The 23,029-nt window shown below is 37.5% G+C and overlaps 1 pseudogene; it reads right to left on the bottom strand.

Moving 5' to 3' along the window:
* Positions 1-6,189: 6,189 nt before the first annotated feature.
* The window catches only part of LOC105081663 (alpha-1,3-mannosyl-glycoprotein 4-beta-N-acetylglucosaminyltransferase B pseudogene), a 66,428-nt pseudogene continuing 49,588 nt past the window's right edge, over positions 6,190-23,029 (bottom strand).

The following is a 23,029-nucleotide window of genomic DNA, read 5'->3' as shown; positions in this document are numbered from 1 at the left end:
ACAGTGTTCCTGCCAGAAAGGCGGGGGGCCACCCGCCCTCTCCTGGCACCGGTCACTCTGCAGCTCCTTGCGGCCACGGGCGCTGCCCTGAGTCAGAGCTCCACAGGCAGGCCCGGGAAGACCGCGCGGAACAGGCCCGCCCCTGCTCCTTGTTCGTCCTGGTGGCCGAACTTTGCAAGGCACTAGGGTGGAAGGATCCTATCTGACTGGGGCTGCAAACAAATCACTGTCTGGCCTTTGAGGCTGCTGAGCCCCCAGGCACGGATTCAGGTTTTGCCCTGCCCCCACCTGGGTGCCAAGCGCGGAGGATATGGTGGCTGTGTCTGAGCCCCACCTCGCCTCACCAAAAACCTTCCGCGGGTTTTCAGAGATGGGGGTATGCACCCTTCCCCTCAGGGCACATCAGCCCTGCTGTTTTATGCAGGGCTTATATTGTTCTGCCCTGTGCAGCCACTTATCCACGTTGCGCAGCACCCTGCGGTCTCCCGGGGCTGCCTCAGTGCAGCCGTCCCTGTCCTCCACCCAGCTCAGGCAGCCTGGCCCTGCCCGCAGCTCCCGGCTCGGGTCGCAGTCTGGGTGTCGCAGGAACCCTCTGTGCCCGGTCCACCCAGTTCTGTTGGTCAAGGGCTGCTCTGTACAGATTCGAGCCTCGGAGGCTCCCCCTCCGTCCCTCTGGCCTCTCCGTTGGAGAGGGGGAGACCCAGCGAACGAGCGCCAGTCCTCCTTTGCCGCTTCATCCCCGTGGGACCCGTCCTGCAGTTTTGCCTTTTCGTCTTTTTTTCCTTTCTGCTACCAGATTTTTGGCATCTTTGTCTTTTGAAGAGGACAATGTTCTGTCAGAATTCCACAGGTGCTCTGGTTGGCTGAGTGGGTCCGTGGATATGAGTCTTGGTTTATCTGTGGGAGAGGGTGAGCTATGAGCATCCTACTACTCCGCCAGCTTGGCCTCGTGTCCGGGTTTTCATTGTTTCTGGAGCACTGACTTGTATTAGGAATGTCTCGAAAATAAGTAGCCATTCTGAAATGAAACCAGATTATTGCAAATTACAACCTTTGTTTTAGCTGAATAAGCTGAAGAAAATTCTGAATTCTTTATTTTTTCCTGTTACATATTATTTAATTTACTTAATTGTATTAACAGCATAGTTGATTTACAATACTGTATTAGTCTCAGGTGTACAGCATAGTGATTCAATATTTTCATAGGTTATATGCCATTAAAAGTTATTACACAATAATGGCTATTAATTCCTTGTGCTATATAATAGATCCTTGTTGCTTATCTAGTTTATATAGTAGTTTGTATCTCTTAATCCCACTAACTTGTCCCACCCCTTCCCTCTCCCCACTAGTAACCACTAATTTGTTTCTTGTGTCTGAGTCTATTTGTTTTGCTATATGTATTTATCTGTTTTCCAGATTCCATAAGTGATATACAGTATTTGTCTTTCTCTGACTTATTTCATTAAGCGTAATATTCTGTAGGTCCATCCATGTTGCTGCAAATGGCAGAATTTCATTATTTTCTATGGTTAGTAATATGCCATTGTATATACATATATACCACATCTTCCTTATGCATTCATCTGTTGATGGACACAAGATTAGTTCCATATCTTGTTAATAGTGCTGCTGTAAACACTGGGTGCATGTATCTTTTCAAATTACTGCTTTCATTTTTTTTCCAGATATATACCCAGGAGTGGAATTGCTGGATTATATACGGTAGTTCCATTTTTAGTTTTTTAGGAAACCTCCATATTGTTTTCCACAGTGGCTGCACCACTTTACATTTCCACCAACAGTGTACAAGGGCTCCCTTTACTCCACATCCTCACCAACATTTGTTATTTATAGACTTTTTGATGATAGCCATTCTGACAGGTGTAAGGTGATCGCTCATTGTTGTTTTGATTTGCATTTTTCTAGTAGTTAGCCATGTTGAGCATCTTGCCATGTTGAGCATCTTTTCATGAGCCTGTTGGCCCTCTTTATGTCTTCTTTGAAAAAAATCATGTCTTCTGTCCATTTCTGGATTGGGTGTTTTTTTGATTGAGCTGTTTATATATTTTGGATATTAACTTCTTGTTGGTCATACTGTTTGCACAATTTTCCTCACATTCCACAGGTTGTCCTTACATTTTGTTAATGGTTTCCTTTGCTGTGCAAAAGCAGTTAAATTTAATTAGGTTCTATTTGTTTATTTTTGCTTTTATTTCTTTTGCTTTAGGAAACAGATCCAAAAAAAGTATTGCAATGATTTATGTCAAAGTGTGTTCTGCCTATGTTCTCTTCTAGGAGTTTTGTGGTTTCAGATATATTTAGGTCTTTAATCCATTTTAAGTTTATTTTTGTATGTGGTGTGAGAAAATGTTCTAATCTCATTGTTTTACATGTAGCTGTCCAGTTTTCCCAGTACCACTTATTGAAGAGACTGCCTTCTCCATTATAGTTTCTTGCCTCCTTTGCTGTAGATTAATTGAATGCAAGTGTGTGTGTTTATTTTCGGGCTCTCTATTCTGTTCTGTTCAATGTGTCTGTTTCTGTGCCACTTCCATGCTTTTTTGATTACTGTAGTTTTGTTGTATAGTGTGAAATCAAGGAGGGTGACAATTCCAGTTCTGTTCTTTTTTCTCAAGATTGCTTTGGGTCATATGGCCACTTTAACAACATCAATTCTTCTAATCCAAGAGCACAAGGTATCTTTCCATTTTCTTCAGTTTCCTTCCTCAATGTTTTCTAATTTTCAGAGTATAGCTCTTTTATTTCTTTGGTTAAATTAGGTATTTTATTCATTTTGATGTGATTTTAAGCTTTTTTTAAAAAGATCTCTTTCTGATAGTTCATTATTATTGCATAGAAGAACAACAGATTTTTGTATATTAATCTTATATCCTGCAACATTCTGCATTCATTTATTAGTTCTAATAGTTTTATTTGGGGAGGGGTGAAGAACTTGGGGTTTTCTGTAAATAGCATGTAATCTGCAAATAATGACAGTTTTACTTATTCCTTCCCAATCTGGATGACTTTTTGTTATATAGCAGTGTCCTGTTCCTGAATTTAGAGGAAAGGCTTTCAGCTCCAGTTTCTAGCTGATAGCCTTATAGGGATTACACTGTATATGATTCTGTTTTTCTCTTGCTGCCTTTAGCATTCTCTTTAACTTTTGCCATTTTAATCATGTGTCTTGGTCTGAATTGTCTCCAATGCACTGCCTGTGCAGGAACCAGCAACTGTTTCCCTCATTCTGCGCAGATGCAGCCTTGGGTGTAAGTCCCCTTTGTCCCTTTCAGCTGATCACTGGCCCAGCTTCTACCTCCACCACCCTGTTGTGGAGTCATGCCACAGGGTTGGAGGGCCCGTGGGGACTCTCAGTGTATATGGCAAGGGGCTGGGGTGGGAGGTTGAGCTGTGGTGGAGTGGCCACTGTTAGAGTTATGAGCTGCTTAAGTAAGTGCCAACAATGGCTGCCACCACAACACCCAGAGTCCACAGGGCAGCCTCTGTGTCCCCAAATCAAAGTCTTCTCTCCAGTTGTGGCAGCCCTAGCTCCAGTGCTGTGTGGTGATACTGGAGTAAGCAGAGCTGGGCTGGGGCACACCAAGAGGGTTGCAGGACCCTCGGCCACCACTGGAGCAGTCTTCAATCTGCTCTCTGTGCCTTGCCTTGGGGGCAAGTCACTGCAGGCACACGCCTCATGAGAGGAGGGCTCCCAAAGCCCTCTTCTTACTCCCAGCATTCCTTCAACCAGCCAAGGGGGCTCACGTCCCCCTGTATGGGACCCCAGGACTGGGGCACCCAATCTGTGGTGCTCACCGCTCACTCCCCAGAGAGAGTCTCCACCTGTGTATTTGCCCTTTTCTTTCCTCTGAGTCCCCCCTCAGGGACACAGGTCCTGACCTGATTGTTTTTCTTCTGTTCTTCCCCAATTATGTGTGGATCTTTCTTACAGTTTTAGTTGTACAGGAGTCTTTCTGCCAGTTTCCAGTTAGTTTTCAGTAAGAATTCTTTCACATGTAGATGTATTTTTGATGTGTTCATGGAGGGGAGTGAGTTCCATGTCCTCCTACTCTACCGTCTTGATCGATTGCTGACTCAACTTTACGTTATTCCAGAGCAAGTAATTTTGTAAGAGTGGAATTCAAGAAGCACTTCTCAAATGAGTGAATGAATGAACAAACAAATGATTTCACTAGTGCATGCAACAGAGAAACCTGGCCACTTTTAATATCCTTTCTCCAAACTTCTAAAATACAAGTTTAGGCTATGGGATTCATTTGTTATTTGAAAATAAGCTATTAATTTTGCAGAATACTTTGTCATAACTACAGCCCAGAAACCAGCCATTTCTGTTCTAGAGGAAACTTGCCTGAGTAGATCTCACAAATACCATTTCACTCATTCAAGAGTTGTTCTAGGTGCTGGGATATATAGTAGTAAACAAATTCCAAAAATTCCTGCCTTAAAATGTTCACAGATTTTAAATGAAATGGCATGTAGTGAAAAGTGTTCTGAATAGAGTGGAATAAGAGAGAGAGTGAAGGTGTAGCAAATGTAAAGTAAGATGTTCAGGGATGGTTTTTTGATAAGTTAGTTGAGCTCTAAAGAAAGTACAGAAACAAGCCCTTCAAGATTCCTGGGAAGAATTTTTCAGAGAGAGAAAACAGTGGGTAAAACTGCCTTTGAGGCAGAATACGATGCCTAGCAGAGAGGCCAGTGTTTCTCAGAAGAGACTAAGTGAAAGAAAATTAATAGGAAATAAGGTCAGAGAGAGGTAAGCAGGAGGTGGATAATACGGTACTTTGTCTGAAATGGGAAACCAAGGGGTATTTTTAAACAGAGTGATGAGACTTGACACGTTTGTAAAGGATGTTCTCTGGCTGTTGAGTAGAAAATAAGACTCTGGGCTAGGGAATTCACAACAGTCCAGACAAGTAAGATAATGTCTAAGACAAGGTCTGTAGCTATGGTGGTTGTAAGAAGTGGGCAGTTTGGGGACATATTTTGAGGGAAGGGACAATATTCTGTGCATGGGTGGAACACAGGGTGTAAAAGAACAATATGACTCAAGAATTACTCCATTGTTTTTAACACAAGCAACTAGAATAACAAATGAGATTGGGAAAACCAGGGAAAGATCAGATTGAATGGTGGTAGGGGTTGAAATGAAGAGTTCTGTCTGGGCCACATTACTTTTAAAATGCCTGTTGGACAACCATGTAGAGTTAGGCAGCTAGAAGATTCTAGATAAAGGAAGAGGTGTTGTGTGGACATATGCATTTGGGATCCATTAGGTAGCAGTTAAAGCCTAGAGACCGATGGCCTTATCTGAGGATTAAGCATAGTCAGGAGAGAGAAGTAGTACAACACTAGGTGCCAGGTCATGGGCTAATCAGCACACATAGATGGTGAAATGTAATGAACATGAAACAACTAGAACTATTACAAAAACAACACTGTTAGAGAAACAAAATATCAACACTGCATCTTGTTTCTTAAAATATAATCAATCCACTGATACATTTTTTTCCCCAAAGGAAGGCACTGTCATTAACTGTCACCTTTCAACCAGCCCATTAGCCTATTTTTTGGAAGTTCTCCCTAGAAAGCATCTTTCTAATTTTATTCCCTTCGTTTGGGTCCCAAGAATTATTATGGACTAAAATATCAGTTCTTCTTGAGATTCTGAAGCTACAAAGAACACTGAATCCAAAATCAGATATGAGGTAAACCTTCACACAGTCTATCAACCATGGTTAAGTCTGATGAACACAGCCCTTGACTGTTCATACTCCCCGTGAAGAGGTGGAGTCAAAGAGTCTTGACTACCCAGAGACCCACGAAATCCCAGGCTTCACCACCTTTTCTTCCTCTTAAGGCAGTGAATGTCTTCCTTCATATATTTGAAAGGGAGAAAAGTCTTCTCTGGCTTTTCTCTTCTGCTCCTACAGGATAGGAGACACTATGAAAATCACATATAGCCCAAAGTATTAATTCTAAATATACCCTGGCTTTACTAAGAACATGAAAACATACTGTCAGAGTAGAATTGAACATAAGGAAAACTGTCTTGACACCAAGGACTGTTATCAAGCTGAAATACATTATCATTTTCTAAAAATGTTAAACACTTGAAGAGGTTGTAGGCCTCCATTTTGTTTCTACAAGGTTTGCAAAATCCTAAGTATTACTAGTCTAGAAATGTTTTAGGTGTAATTTGAAGAGCAGTAGCCCTTCTAAATTAATATCTTCCAAGGTCTTATCTAGTGCATGATTTTATTATTTTGTTTCCCTAGGTGGTTTAACCTCATTTACCTTTGATGTGGCAGAAGCTTTTTCCCCCTTTCATCATATTTTCCAGATGACTGTGCAACCATTAGAGAGATGCACAGTATAAAGAATAAAAATAAGGGGGAAAAAAAAAAGCAAAGAAAGTACACAAGAGAATGAACCAAGTTAAACAAGTAATTTGTGTTTGTTATTATGAAAATCCAACAGCTACCTTATTATACCAGGTGGGGAAGATTGGGATCTCTGTGAAAAATTACCTACCCCCTACACCCTGGTCTAATCTAGACACAATTAGCTATGCCTTTTTTGTTGTGGTTGTTTGTTACAATATAAAAGGAAAATAAAGTTACAATTGTTAACATACTTAGGCTCAATCTACACAAATGTTACAGATTAAAGACCCTGGACGTATACTCAGAATGCAGTAGAATTTTATCTCACAGTGCATCACTGATGAGCTAATAGTAGTGCTCTGTTCAATTGTGATCATAAAACTGTAGCACAGCCAAAGAAATACTTACATAATGGAGAAAGTACTTCCTTACCTGAGACAAATGGAAATGGCTAAGACGGATTGTTTTCAAGGGCTTTAGATACTTTCAATCTACTTCAAATTAGTGAAATTTAGTAGCAAAAGTAACTCACCAAGGCCTACTGTTTATGGTTTTGTTAGTTAAAAAATATTAGTTATTATTATAACTCTGTGGGGTTTTTTTCTTTTAAAGAGTTTCCCCCAGTCTCTAAGGAGGATTTTTTGCCCCATTATTTATTACATCCTTGTTCCTCTTAGAACAGACAACAAAGATGTATTTGTTTGCTGCACCTCATTCCAGTTTTAGTTTCCAGTTTTCTTGGTGCATAAGTCTAATCTCTGACTGTCAATACCAACATCTCAGAATTTGCAAAATGTACCAAGGGATTCTGTGCTTATCCTACAACTAATCATTGACATTAATTGACATAAAAGATCATCTTTATCATCTTCTCTATGTCAGCATAGTCAGAAAGTATTCTGGACATACAGTAGAGCCGTTTAAAGTCTTAGTAGTAGAACAGCTTTTTGGCTTCATCTACCCACTTCTGCATAAGTGCTGAACTACTAAATTTGAAGCAGCGATCTCTTGGATTCACAGAAGAGCCGTCATGGAGAGGTTGCCATTTATGTAACATCATGGGTGGAAGAGGTCTAGTACCCAAATCACCAGTCTCTTTGACCTTCCCTGTTTTCCATTTCCTCCCTTCTCCCCTTCCTTCCTTTATCAATGTCTATCTAATGCATTCATCATCTATTTATAGACCTAGGTATCATCTATCAATCCTGAGTAATGTGTAAGTATACATACAATGCATAATATAGTATATAATGTACAAGTTTCGGAACCCAACAAATTTGGCATTATCTTTGGTACAAGCTCTAAAGAGGCAGGGCAACTGAATTCCTGCAGATTCTATTACAGGACCTTGTGTGTCTGAGAGTGTGTCAGAGAGACAGACAGAGAGATTGGGGGTGGGGAAGGGGATATATAGAGAGATTACTTTAACTTTTCTTGAGCATCACTCCATGTGAAACTTCAAGAATTCCAATATCAAAAGTATTTCATATCACTCTGAAGTATAAGTCATTAAGAGGCTTTATTTTACAGATAAAAAATCCAGGGCTTGGAGAGTTTAGGTGACACTATCCGTTAATAGCAGAGCTTCCAGCTTACCCTCACCCTCTCTGATCTTCAATCAATCACAATCCTTTCCCTCCACTCTAGCTAAAATCTAAAAGTTCTTCCTCTATTAAGAGAAACATAAATCAAATATAAATGACTATAAAGTACAGAAATATTAAAAAGGAGGAAAAATGAAGGGCAAGTACAAGTACAGTTTAAAAGTTATCAAGTTTTGCTTATGTTTCCACATTTAATAGTTTTAACTCTTATGAAGAAAAGCGAGATGAAACAAGCAAGTTTGGTGTGATTAATAAATTGAACTTGTTTGTCAACAGGTATAGGATGTACTGCCTATCATGGCTGTATTTTGAAAATAAGTCCTTTGAAAAGTAGTAAGAAACAAGTCACTTAAGCTGAGGTTGATGAGTAATAGCTATAATTTCATGACTACCATCAGGGTGTGACACCTTAGAGTAACCACAAGAAGATGTGATGGCTTTTCCTTAGCATTGAGTTCAATAGTGTTTACATTAACTTGTGCCAAACAGAAAGTTTCCTGATTATAAAGAAACAACTGTCCCCAGTTTTTCATACACTATTGTCACATTGTAGCCAAGGTCTAAATGCCTTCTGCAGTGTCTAAGAGAGTACCTGACATTTAGCTGATCTTAGGGTCATGACTATTGTTTTGTTGTTGTTGTTGTTATTTGTTTGTTTATAAAATAATGAGAAGCTTTCTCTCAAGTTCCCAAACTGGATTAGCATAGGAACCTCCAAGAGGCCATGCCTAAACCTGCCTGTGGTTTCTTCTGGACCAGTGGAACAAGTCCCCATTCTATAAAAGAAAAGAAACCTTGATGAAGCTAGTTGTAGAAAGAGACCTCTAGACAAGGTGCCATAAGTTTCCTTTACTAAGGACATTTCTAACTCTGGCATACTGTGATATGTTCATTCTGTAAAATCATTGAAGATAGGTGCCACCAGTTTTAAAGTTTTAAATTTAAACTTTTCCTGATTTATTTTTTACAAACTAGTTAACAAAACAATCAATCTGCCACTATTTGGAATCTCACAGTCTGACCTTGTACAATATCTGATGGACAGGGAAGCTTATTATGTCAGAAGTGCATACATTGTAGTTTACAATTTTGTTGAATGTTACAAATTCATTAATTCCTGAAGTCTTAAACTCAGCAAAAGTTCAAGTATCTTCAGGAAGTGGTATTCATGACTGCTTTCTTTAGTAAGTTTTTCAAAGTTAGCTAACAATTTCATGACCATGGATCATGTAAAGGGCTTCGTTACAGGTAAGCTGTAAAGCCAAATATGGAAACATATTTCTTTATACAAAATGAGTAAGTCTGAACTAAATTATTTATTCATTGTACTAAAAAGCAGAGAGTTCATTTTTTTTAACATAGCAAAGACAATAATGTGTGATACTGTTATTAAAATCTTATTCACTGTTTGCTTTAGACAGGGGAAAGCAAAATATAGCCCATGGGCCAAATCTGGCCCACCACCTGTTTTTGTAAATAAAGTTTTATTGGGATACAGGTCTACTCATTCATTTACATATTGCACATGGCTAACTATGTGCTGCCACAGCAGAGCAGTTGGGACAGAGACCCTATGGCCTGAGAAGTCAAAAACATTTATTAGCTAAAAAAAAAAAAAAGTTTCTCTGCCATAGCCTTAAGCTATGATTCAATGGGAAGATAGCTTTTATAAATCCAATGTTTTCTGGCCAGGAAATGTTATTGATATTTCATAAACAGAAGAATCTGAAGTGCTAGTTAAAATTTCAAATGCCGTGGTACATGTAGAGAAGTATTCTCTCTTGAATCCAACATTATTATGCAGTCAGTTTATACATTAAAAAAAGATTTAGTAATGTGAATTTTATTTTCATTTCCATGAGAATATACCATTTGTCTGTAACTTTTTTCCATCACCTTTCTTATTCCTGCCATAGCTTTTAAACAGTTATTGGCTGGAGAATGGGGTAGGGTGGGGCGAGGGTATGTGTAGTGAACTACCCATAAGATGAAAAACACTTTTTCTTGATTAATTTTTAATACACTGGTTTCTTCACTTATCCTGAAAACTGTCCCTGTTTTTAATCCTTATCAGGACACTTTAATAGGATGCCATTCAAGATTTTACTGTTATTACCATATGTTATCTTCTATTTTACTCCTTTCTGCAATTCACAGCCTCTTTATTTTCCTTGGCACACTTGTTCTTCCCCAGTACAGTGATGTCTATCATTTGAATACTTAATTCCATTTGAATAGAAGAGATAAAAACATAGGAATCCAGGTCTCCAAGCAAACTGTCTTCAGGTTCTCTTGAACGTCAGAAAATTGTTTCTCTTAATTGGTCTCTGGAGCTTTGACTTTATTAACTATTTTAAACAAACTTTCTCTGTTGGAAAGCCACCTGGCCACTCTTAATATTAATAATTGTTAGTGCCAAGCTGTTTCCAAGTGGACCTGTCACTGGATAACCTGACACCAATGATAAATTTAAAAAATGATGTGGAGAGGTAGATATGAAATAATTGCCTGCATTAAAGAAGACTTGATTAAGATGGCAGAGTAGGAGGATGTGGAATTCACCTCCCCCAACAAACACATCAAAAATACATCTACACATGAAACAACTCTCATGAAAAACTAACTGAAAATTGGCAGAAGAGCTCCTATACAACCAAAGCTGCAAGAAAGATCTCCATGTAACTGAGTAGGACAGAAAAAAGGCCTAGCATCAAAACCAGCCCTCACACCAAAGACACTGGACACACAGTCTACATAGTGACAATTCTATATAGAACACTTCTTAAAGACCACGGTAAATAATTGTTTCTCGTAAATTCATAAAGACAGATAAAGAAAAATGAAAATGCAGAGAAACTATTCCTAATTAAAAGACCAAGAGAAATCCCCTGAAAGAACAGATGATGAAATAGAGCTCAGCAGCCTAACAGACCCTAAGTTCAAAAAGGTAGTAATAAAAAGGCCAATTGAATTAGGAACAATTATTAATGGAAATGCAGATGACTGTAACAAGGAAGTAGAAAATATAAACTGAACCAATCAAAAACATAATTCAACTACTGAGATAAAAAGCAAACTAGAAGCAACACATAGCTGATGAAATGACACAGCATAATGAGTAAGTGATCTGGAAAATAGAATAATGGAAATCACCCAATCAGAACAGGAGACAGAAAGACTGAAAAAAAAAAAGAAGCAACATATGAGATCTATAAGAAAATATAAAATGTGCCAACCTATATATAATAGGGATTCCAGAAAAAATCAGAAGGAGATAGAAAATGTATTTGAAGAATTTATGGCTGAAAACTTCCCAAACCTAAAAAAGGAAACAGATATCCAGATACAGGAAGCACAGAGGGTCCCAAACATGATGATCCCAAGAGACATACCCCAAGACATATCACAATAAAAATGGCAAAAGTGAAAGGCAGAATTCCAAAGGCAGCAGGAGCAAAACAAAGAGCTATGTACAAGGGAACCCCCAGAAGACTATCAGTTGCTTTCTCTGCAGAACTTTGTAGGCCAGAGGGAATGAGTGGCATATCATAGTTAAAGTTCTGAAAAGGAAAAAGCTGTAACCTAGGATATTCTACCCAGCAAGATTATCATTAAGAATAAAAGGAGAAATAAAGAATTTCTCAGACAAGAAAAACTAAAAGAATTCAGCAGTATTAAATCTACCCTAGAAGAAACATTGAAAGGTCTTCTCTAAATAGAAAAGAAGCAAGTATCTATGGGAAAGAAAAACATCACAATAGAAAAGGCTTATATATAGTAAGGATTGAAGATCACTTTTACAAAGTCAGTACATAGATTAAAAACAATCAAAAGAAACTAATCAAAAGAAATCATAAAAGTGATAACTAAAATAAACAGTTAAAGGATAAGCATTAATATATAAAATAGGACAGCAAAATCGCAAAATGTAGGTGAGTGTGAGTATGAAAATGGAGATCTTTTAGAGAATGACCATCAGTTTAAAGCAAATAAATATAGTATAGACATACTTGAACTACATACTAACCACAAATCAAAACCACACAATAGATTCAAAAAACAAAAAAGAAAGGAACTTAAGCAGACTACAAAAAAATCGTCAAACCACAACAAAAACAAAAGGAGAAACAAACAAAAATGAAAATGGAAAACAAGAGTTAAAGTACAGTAAGTACATACTTCTCAATGACTACTTATAGTCAAGAGACTAAGTGCTCTGATCAAAAGATAGAGTGGCAGATAGGATAAAAACAAACAACCCCCACAAGAACCTCAATATTCTGCCCATAAGAGACTAACTTGAGGATGAAAGGCACACACAGACTGAAGGTGAAAAGAAGAAAAAGATATTTCATGCAAATAGAAACAACAGAAAGCCCGGGTAGAAACACTCTTATCAGACAAAACAGACTTTAAAACAAAAGTCATAAAGAGGGGAAAAGGTCATTATGTAATGATAAAAGTATCAATACAAGAAGTTATTATTCTTGTTAATATATACATATCCAATATAGGAGAATCTAAAGATATAAAACTAATAGCAGACATGAACAGTGAAAGTGATAATACAACAATAGTAGGATAATTTAAAACCCCACTGACATCAATTGACAGATCATCCAGATGGAAATTCAGTAAGGCAATAGTGATCCTAAATGAAACAATATGCCAGTTGTATTTAACTGATATCTACAGGATACTACATCCAAAAAACCCCAGAATACATATTTTTAAGCAAGTGTGGAACTTCCTCTAAGATAGACCAAATACTAGGTAACAAAACAAATCTGAGGATAGAAATTACTTCAAGCATCTTTTCTGACCACAATGGTGTGAAACTAGAAACTAACTACAGAAAGAAAAAGGGGAAAAGACTGAACAGGTGAAGAATATACAGCATGCTACTAAAAGCCAAGGGGTGAACACTGAAATCAAAGGATATATCAGAAAATACATCAATACAAGTGAAAATGAAAACACATCTCTACAAAATTTGTAGAATGCAACAAAAGCAGTTCTAAGGGGGCAGTTCCTAGCAATACAGACCTTCCTCAAGAAACTAGAATAATCTCAACTGAACAACCTAGCCTACCACCTAAAAGAATTAGAAAAAGAACAAAGACCAAAGTTAGCAAAAGAAAAAAGAAAAAAGAAATAATGATTAGAGAATAAACACATAAAATAAAAAAAATTTTTAAATCATTATATTTAAGAGCTTTTTATTGAAAAGATAAAATTTACAAACCTCTAGCCAGGTTCTCCGAAAAGAAGAGAGAGAGAAGCCAAATAAACAAAATAAGAAATGAAAGTGGAAAAAATATCAACCAATATACCACAGAGATACAAAAAAATCATTAGAGAATAATACTGTGAACAGTTTTATGCCAACAAACTGGACAACCTAGAAGAAACAGACAAGTTTCTAGAAACATACAGCCTGCCAAAACTGAGTCAAGAAGAAACAGATAATTTGAACAGACTGACCACTAGGTGAAATAGAATCTGTAACAACAACAACAACAACAACTCCTTGCAAACAAAAATCTAGGAAAACTCCCTGGAAACTAAAGTCTAGGACAGGACAGCTTCACTGGGTAATTCTACCAAACATAAAGGAGAACTTATACCCATCCTTCTCAAACTACTCCAAAATATTAAAAAGGAGGGAATACTCCCAAATTCATTCTATAAGGCCACCATTACCCTGACACCAAAATCAGACATAGACACATTCTGAAAGGAAAATTCAGACCAATATATTTGATCACTACAGATGCAAAAATCATCAACAAAATATTAGCAAACTGAATCAAACAGTACAAAAAAAGGATCATATACCATGATCAAGCTGGATTCATTCCAGGGTCACCAGGATAGTTCAATATACAAAAAAAACCCAAAAACAAACAAAAAACTATCAATGTGATATACCACACAAACAAAAAGAAAGACAAAAACCACACGATCACTTCAATAGATGAAGAAAAAACATTTGATGAAATTTCAACATCTATTCATGAGAAAAACTCTCACCAAAGTGGGTACAGAGGGAACATATCTCAACATGATAAAGGCCATTTATGACAAACACACAACCAACACAAAATTCAACAGTGAAAAGCTGAAAGTCTTCTTGCTAAATCAGGAATAAGACAAGGATGCCCACTCTGACCATTTCTATTCAACATAGTTTTGGATGTCTTAGCCACCACAATCATACAAGAAGAAATGAAAGGTATTCAGATTGGAAAGGAAGAGGTTAAACTGTCACTGTTTGCAGAGAACATAATACTGTATACAGAGAACCCTGACGTTTACACACAAAAGCATCAGAATAAATGAATTCTGCAAGGTAGCAGGATACAAGATTAATGTATAGAAATGTGTTACATTTCTTTATAATAACAATGAAATATCAAAAATAGAAAGTAAACAAAGTTTAAATTTGTGTCAGAAAAAATAAAATACCTAAGAATAAATTTAACCAAATATGTGAAAAACCTATACTATATAACTATAAAAACATTGATAAAGGAAATTGAAGATGATTTCAAAAACAATAGGAAGATATCCTGTGCTCTTGGAGTGGAGGTAATATTGTTTAAAAAGCCATACCACCCAAAGAAATCTACAGATTTAATGAAATCCCTATCAAAATGCCCATGACATTTTTCACAGAACCACAGTAATCCTAAAATTTATAGGAAACCACAAAAGAACAAGAATTGCCAATGAAATCCTGAGATAAAAAAACAAAGCTGGAGGTATAACCCTCCCAGATCTCATACTATACTACAAAGTACAGTAATCAAAGCAGCATGGTATTGACACAAAAACAGACATATAGGTTAATGGAAGAGAATAGAGAGCCTAGAATTAAACCCATGCACCTATGGTCAATTAACCTACAGCAAAGTGGTTAATAATATACAATTGCAAAAAGACAGTCTCTAAAACAAATGTTGGGAAAGCTGGACAGCTTCATGTAAATAAAATTAGTACATTCCTTCACATTATATACAAAGGTAGACGCAAAATGGGTAAAAGACTTAAATGTAAGACACAACACCATAAAACTCCTAGAAGAGAAAATAGGCACACCATTCTTTGTCATAAATCGTAACAATATTTTCTTATCTCCCAAGGCAAAATAAATAAAAGCAAAAATAAACAAATGGGCTCTAATCAAACTTAAAATATTTTTCATATGAAAGGAAATCATCAACAAAATGAAAAGACAACATACTGAATGGGAGAAAGTATTTACAAATGATGCGACCAACGAAGGGTTAATATCCAAAATATACAACAGCTCATACAACCCAATACCAAAAACTCAAAACAACCCAATCCAAAAATAGAGGATCTGAATAGATATTTTTCCAAAGAAGGCATGCAGATGGCCAAGAGGCACATGAAAAGATGCTCGATGTTGATAATTTTTAGAGAAATGCATATCAAAACCACAACGAGGTATCACGTTAGAATGGCTATCATCAAAAAGTCTACAAATAATAAATGCTGGCGAGGGTGTGGAGAAAAAGGAATTCGTATACACTTTTGATAGGAATGTAAATTAGTGCAGCCACTATGGAAAACAACATGGAGTTTCCTTAAAAAAATAAAACTAGAGCTACCAGATGACCCAGCAACCCCACTCTTGGGTATATATCCAAAAAAGACAAGAACTCTAATTTTGAAAAGATATATCCACCTCAATGTTCACAGCAGTGCTACTTATAATAGCCAAGACCTAGAAATAGTCCAGTGCCCATCAACAGATAATTGGCTTTAAATGTGGTATAGATAGACAGATATACACAGTGGAATATTACTCAGTCATAATGAAAGAATGAAATATTTCCATTTGTAGCATCATGGATGAACCCAAAGAATATTATGCTCAGTAAAGACAGACAGACAGAGAAAGACAAATACTAAATAACATCACATATGCAGAATCTAAAAAATACTTTAAAAATGAATCTATATAGCAAACAGAAAGAGTCTCACAGATACAGAATACAAATTTAGGATTACCAGAGGGGAGAGGGAGGGAAGGATGGACAAATTACAAGCATGGAATTAATAGATATAAACTACTATACATAAAATAGATAAGTAAAAGCATTTACTGTATAGCACAGGGACTTATGTCTAATAACTTGTAATAACCAATAATGGAATATATTCTGAAAAAAAAACTAAACTAAATCACTGCTATACACCTGAAAATAATGCTAAATTTAAATCAGCTATACTTCAGTTTTTAAAAAATGAAGTTTTGCTGAATCTTATATATGGTAAATAAGGTAGCAAAATATATAGTAATATTTAGAGAGACACTCTTACAAATGTCCCAAATAGATAATCATAAGCTTCTTGAGGGCATGAAACTAATATATTCATTCTTCTGATTTGCTGAATTAGTGAACTAAGTTCAGTACTTACTAAGAATGCAATAAATGCTAACAGTCAACTGATGGAAATCTTTTAGATCATTAAGTCTTAGCAGTTGAACAACCAAGTAAAAAAGTATTAAATCAAGTATATTGTAAATGTTGATAAACACTCACTCATTCCCCTTTCCACCACTGATTATTTTCTCTTACGATTAAACAGGAAAGGCAATCATTGACTTTACTAATCTTAATGATACAAAACTAGAGAAACTGAGAAATCCTACATTTGCCTCCATATACCATTATAGGTGAATTAAATTGTGGAGCAAGAAAAATTTAACATGAAAAGATAAAAATATGAAATATATTTAAAATTATAATAAGCATTGACTAAAGAATAGGAAAGTTCTATCTGGTCACTAGTCTAATATATCTCATTGCACTATAACATGATCTGTATTGTGTACATTGCACAGACACGCAAAGTTAGATCACTAGAGCAATATGAGAAATAGAAGGCATATTTGCATACAATAGTTTTAAGGCATCTGTTTTCATAGTTCTTAATTTTACAAGAGAAAAATGAACACAGATTTTTGTTTTCTGGAGGGTCTCCCACTCAGTTTACTTCCAAGTTTCAATTAAATTTTTAATAACTACTGGGTGTCAGACACCATGTCTTACACACAATTGGAGATTACAAAGATCCATTCATTCATTAAATAAATGTCTGTTAAGTATCTCTCGTGTAATTTGCCAAGGTCAAATGAGAAATTAAAATTACTGCTCTCAAGTCAGTTGTAAACCAGTTAAAGAAATAGAACAAATGCAGTAAGAACTGTTGTACAAGGCAACTTGTGATAAGCATTATTCAAATAACATTATCAACATTATAATCCATAAAGTTAAAAAAAAAACAGAAAGAAATCATCTCTAGCTGTAGGGATGAGAAGCAGTCCTAGAGGAGATGGCACTGAAGTGAGTTTTAAAGTATATGTTTAACAGATACAGATGTATGGAATAGAAACTGGAATTCCAGGCAAAAGGAATGGCGTAAGTGGGGACATGAACTTGGAGAATGGGAATGTGCATTAATGGAACCAAGTGGCAAAGGTGAAACTGTATTAATGAATAGCTTCGTATGCAGGGAAAGGGTACAGGTGAGGTAAGACTTAAAACTGAGAAAAGTGAAGGTAGATTAGGAGGACCTTGAACGGCAGGTTTAGGTACTTCCAGAGACAATGAAAGCTATGGAAGATTTTTAAGCAAGGGATTTAATTTCATAGATTAATTGGGCAGCATTTGGTAGGAAAGAGAATAGGGGAAAGATGTGTGATGCAGAGCTAATAAGATCAGGCCAGCACAGTGGAGAGACTAAGACAAGAGAAAGGTACTTTAAAAAGGATTTAGTTTGAGTAAGTGGCTCTGAGAACTTACATTTCATCCGTTTTTATATTCATTTAAATGTGCTGGCAGTTGCAAGGAGAGGTAAAGAAAATGTGGCAAGAGAACCCACGAAAGAAAAAGAATTTATCCAAGGATGGTAGGTAGGGAATTTTTCACGTGGCTGAAACATATTTTGCAAAAAAGACATTAATTTTTCTAAATTTTAAAGTGGTTTTTAATATGTTTGTTGAATTTAATACTGCTGTGTATATATAATATGCATATATACACATATAATTTGGGACTCTAATTAATTTGCCTATACTACAAAAAAAATTTTATACAGTTAATGTCTTAGTTCAGGCTGCTATTATACACTGAGTGGTTTATAAACCGCAGAAATGTATTTCTCACAGTTCTGGAGACCACAGTGCTAGATTAGGGTGCTAGAATGGTTGGGTTCTGGTGAGAGCCAGAGAACCCTCTTCTGGGTTGCATACTGCCACCTTCTCATTGTATTCTCACATGGCAAAAAGGTGAGCGGTGTGGAGCCCCTTTGATGAAGGCACTAAGCCCATTCATGAGGGCTCATGACCCTTATGACCTAATTACCTCCCAAAGGCCCTACTTCCTAATACCTTCACATTAGAGGTTAGGTTTCAACATATGAATTTGGGGGTGGGGAGACACAAACATTCAGTCCATAACAGTGTTGAGTAAGATAAAGAAGTACTTGTTTTCTATACTTGTGTTTAGTTAATATCTATTATCTACTGCATATTATGATGGTGGTGATTTGATCATTAATTTAAATAAGTGATGATTGAAAGTATATAGATCTGTGTTTGTTTACAGAAGTGTTAGACTTCTATCAATCAACACTGGTTGTGTGCCATGCATTAGTTCTTCAATAAAGACTGCACAAATCTAGCTTAAGTTGTTCTACTAATTACAAATTTTACAGTCCTAATAAATCTCTCCTCTTTGGAGTTTTATCCTTCTTGAATGCATCTTCTTAAACACAATCAGTTCATCTGAAGCACATTTTAATGTATAATATAAAGAGAAAGTGACAGTCTATGATGCTTAGATACCAACTGCAGAAAAATGGGGGTTGCTTCTTTTTCCTGGTGCCTTGCTCTCAACAGTGTTTTCCTTCCCAGTGACTTGTCACCCTTCTTTTGAGTGCCTTCTAGTTGTTTTCAGTTAAGTTTTAGAAATGTTCAGACATCTCCCTTCCTTGATTCTTTGTACTCTGCCCAGGTTAAATGTCCCTTCCTTCCCATGGATACTACCATATCTGACTTTTACGGGCCCATTGATCCCACTATAGATCCTAAATAGTGTGTGGGAAAATAGTTTCTTAGCATTTAACTAAAATATGACTAGGCTTTACCTGAATAGAAAAGTAAGTTTAAATGAAAACAATATATAATGGCAATGAGTAGATATAAAGAACAAAGATTTCAGATCTGAATGATTAGCTAAAAATAGACTTGGCCTGGTTGAGAAAGTTGTTTTTTCCCTTATCTCAACTATACAAAAACTTAAGGTAGAAGATTACACAGTTGACTGAGACCCTCAAACAGCTACCACAAGGTTAATTCGGTTTAACAAGAAGGATTTTGCTCTTCAGCCTCACTCATAACCTAGATTACATTTTCATCTATAGGCAGGGACTCCAGGGTTATCTCTTTCACTCTAGGTTAGGTGGAAGTGCATGAGTTTTGCCTGGCCTTGACCTTACTGATCTTTATTTTCTTAACACCAAACTATCAGCTCTCCTTTGGTTCTCTATACTTAGAAGCCCTGGCTCATTGCCCTTTTTCCTATTTAATTTACCTGACCTGCTGGAGGGACTAGTTCTACTCTATGGGTTAGCCAGGGGTATTTATTTCTATTTCATCTGTAATAGTTCTGTTTCCTTCATGATGGATCAAATTTCCTTCCCTGGGGGTAAGTCAGCCTCACATCATCATCCTATATTACCACTCCCACTCCCATTATCAAGTTCCTATCCAGTGCAAGAATTTGACTCCTATGAAGCAGATGCTCAGTCACATACATAAGTAACATGGCATGCCTGCCCTCAAGGTGCTTACAATTGTGTGGGAGGAATCACTGTATATTTATAATTATTAGTTTATTATCTTTCTATCATGTTTTAGTGTCCTATCTGAATAGCCCCTATGTCTTTGTTCACTTGCAAAACAGAGATGATTGATATTTTCCAATTAATCATTAGGTTATTCTTGGCTCAGGTTACCAGCTCCTAATACTAACCTGGTTCTCTGTGCTGAACCTGCCCTTAATTATCTCTAGTGGTATGACTGTCCAGCATCCCACAACCATATATGTATGTATATGTATATATATACACACACACACAGTATTGAAATTACTTTATACTTGAACTCTAGGTCCTATAGAAATAATGAGAATAAATTTTTTTCATGGAAAGAAGAATCATAAAATGGAGAATCATAAGAACCACTGTGCAAATTTAATATGCTTATATCTTAAATATTAGCCACCTTTGCAGGTAAGAGGGAAAATGTCATAATATGAAACTGAACCAATAATAAAAAGACATTGCTATTACTGATAGTTCTTAAATAGTGTTTGCTTTCTACTATAGTCAAAAACTGTATTATTATCCATCAAAACAGTCTTAAAAATACGAAGTTTTATTTTTGATTTGTCATTTCTAGCCCAGAGGTTTATAGTCCTTTGTCCCATCCTTTCAAGGACTGCTTTTACTTTCTATTTTAATCTAAGTACTGTATTTCCATTCTGTACATATGCTGAGAGCCCAAAAGACACCAACACCTGTTATGCAAATCAAACAAAAATGTACAGGGTGGACTCCAAAAGAACATGGAGCTGCAACACTTCCAATGCCTGTTTCTATGGGCAAACTTGAGGTCTTTTTTATAGACACACAGCACACTATCAAAAATATTTATTCCTGGATTACTGCACAATATCGTGGAGTAGAAAGACCCTGAACTTACCTCCTCTCACAGGCACACCAAAATCATAATTATTTCCAGAACACCCATCAATAAAAAAGACCAAATCCTATGAGAAAAGATCTCCTACAAATTAAGATATAAAGAAGGAACCACAATGAGATGGGTAAGAGGAGGGGTATTGTGATATACTCAAATCCCATACCCCTAGGTGGGTGAGTCACAAACAGGAGAATAACTGAAACTGCAGAGGCTCTCCCACAGGGGTGAGAGGTCTGAGCCCCGGCATTATTATTCCCAGCCCAGGGGTCCTGACCTACAAAACAAGCTTTCAGAGCATTTGGCTTTGAAGGCCAGCGGGACTTACTTTTGGGAGTCCTAGATGGTTGAGGGAAATAGAGACTTCACTCTTAAAGGCTGCACACAAAACCTTACATCCTCTGTAACCCAGGGCAGTGGCAGTAATTTGATAGGTACCTAGGTTAGACCTACCTGCTGATCTTAGCATCTCCCCGAGAGGCAGGAGACAACCCCAGCTCATCCTGGGGACACAGATACTGGTGGAAGCCATTTTGTGGAGCTCGTTCTACCACATGGACACTGGTGCTGGCAAGCACCATTTTGGAATCCTCCCTCTAGCTTATTAATTCCAGAGCCCAGCCCCATCCTGGGGCTAGGGCAGGGAAGCCTCAGGCCAAGCAACTAACTGGGCATGAACACAGCCCAAACAACCAGCAGACAGGCTGTTTTAAGACCCCTGAGCCCACAGCCACCTCTGGAAATGGCCTTGCTCACCAGAGCATCCAGGACCCAGCCCCACGTGTCAGTGCACAGGCACTAGACATGATACAGCCAGAGACCACAGGACCCAACTCTATCTGCCACTGGGCATGTACCAGCCCCAGAATCCACAGAACTCCAGCCCCATCCACCAGTGAGTCTGCTCTAGCTTTGGGCCCAGCTCCACCTACCAGCGGGCCAACAACAAGAAAACTGTAGTCTTGAATTCTACAGATCCAGCCTGACCCACCAGCAAGCCAGACTTTGCCCTGGCACATGCTAGGCTCAGGATCTACCCACTAACAGGCCAATACAAGCTTCAGGACACCCGGGGCCCAACAGTAAACTGTCAGGAACCAACCTCACTCACTACTGCTCTGAGATCTGCTCTGGGACACTTGAGCCTGCAACCAGACCCCAGGACACAACTCTGCCTGCTCTAGGCTAGCAATAGCCTGTAGACCTGCTTTCACTCCACCAGTGGGAAGGCAACAGGCCTGGGGTCTCCTGGACACAGACTCTACCTACTAGTAATCCTGAACTAGCCTCAGAGTTCCACAGTCAGCCACCTTGTTACCCAGTCCCACCAACCAGTGGCTGACAAACTTCATACAAGGCAGGACCTGGCAACCAAATAGACTGGGGCCACCCAAGCCTACCAGACTACACATATAGTCAGCCCATCACAACAGAAAGACCCACATAGCCCTCATAGGTGGAACTCCTACTGTATATAGCTCTAGTGAAGATAGAGGAGTGCACTTCTGGGACACATAGGTTGTCTCTTAAAAAAGACCATTTCCTCAAGATCGGTAAGCATAACCAATCCACCAGATATATAAAAGTAAAAACAGGAAGTTCAGCAAAGTGAAATGTAAAACAAACATGTTTCAATTGAAGGAACAAGATAAAACCACAGAAGAAGAATGAAGTGAAGTGGAGAGTCAATCTACCTGAGAAAGAGTTCAGGGTAATGATCATAAAGATGACCAAATAAATCAGGAGAAGGATACACAAAGAGAGAAGTTAGAAGCTTTTAACTTTTTGTAATAAAGTTATAAAATATAAAGAACAACCAAACAGAGATAAAGAATACTATAACTAAATGAAAAATATACTAGAAGGAATCAACACTACACTAAATGATACAAAAGAATGGATCAGTGAGCTGGAAGACAGAGTAGCAGAAATCACTAATGATGAACAACAACAAAAAATAATGAAAAGTAAAGAGGACACTTTAAGAGACCTCTGGGACAACATCAAGCACACTAACATTAACATTATCAGGGCCCCAAAAGGAGGAGAGAGATAAAGGGGCAGAGAACATAACTGAAGACATATTAGCTGAAAACTTCCCTAACGTGGGAAAAGAAACAAACATCCAAGTTCAGGAAGCACAGAGAGATAGATCCAAACAGGATCAATCCAAAGAGGAACACACCAAGACACATGGTAATTAAGATGACAAAAATTAA

This window comes from Camelus bactrianus, chromosome 1 (genome assembly GCF_048773025.1).
Source record: "Camelus bactrianus isolate YW-2024 breed Bactrian camel chromosome 1, ASM4877302v1, whole genome shotgun sequence".
Lineage (NCBI taxonomy): Eukaryota > Metazoa > Chordata > Mammalia > Artiodactyla > Camelidae > Camelus > Camelus bactrianus.
This window is presented reverse-complemented; position numbering and strand designations above follow the sequence as displayed.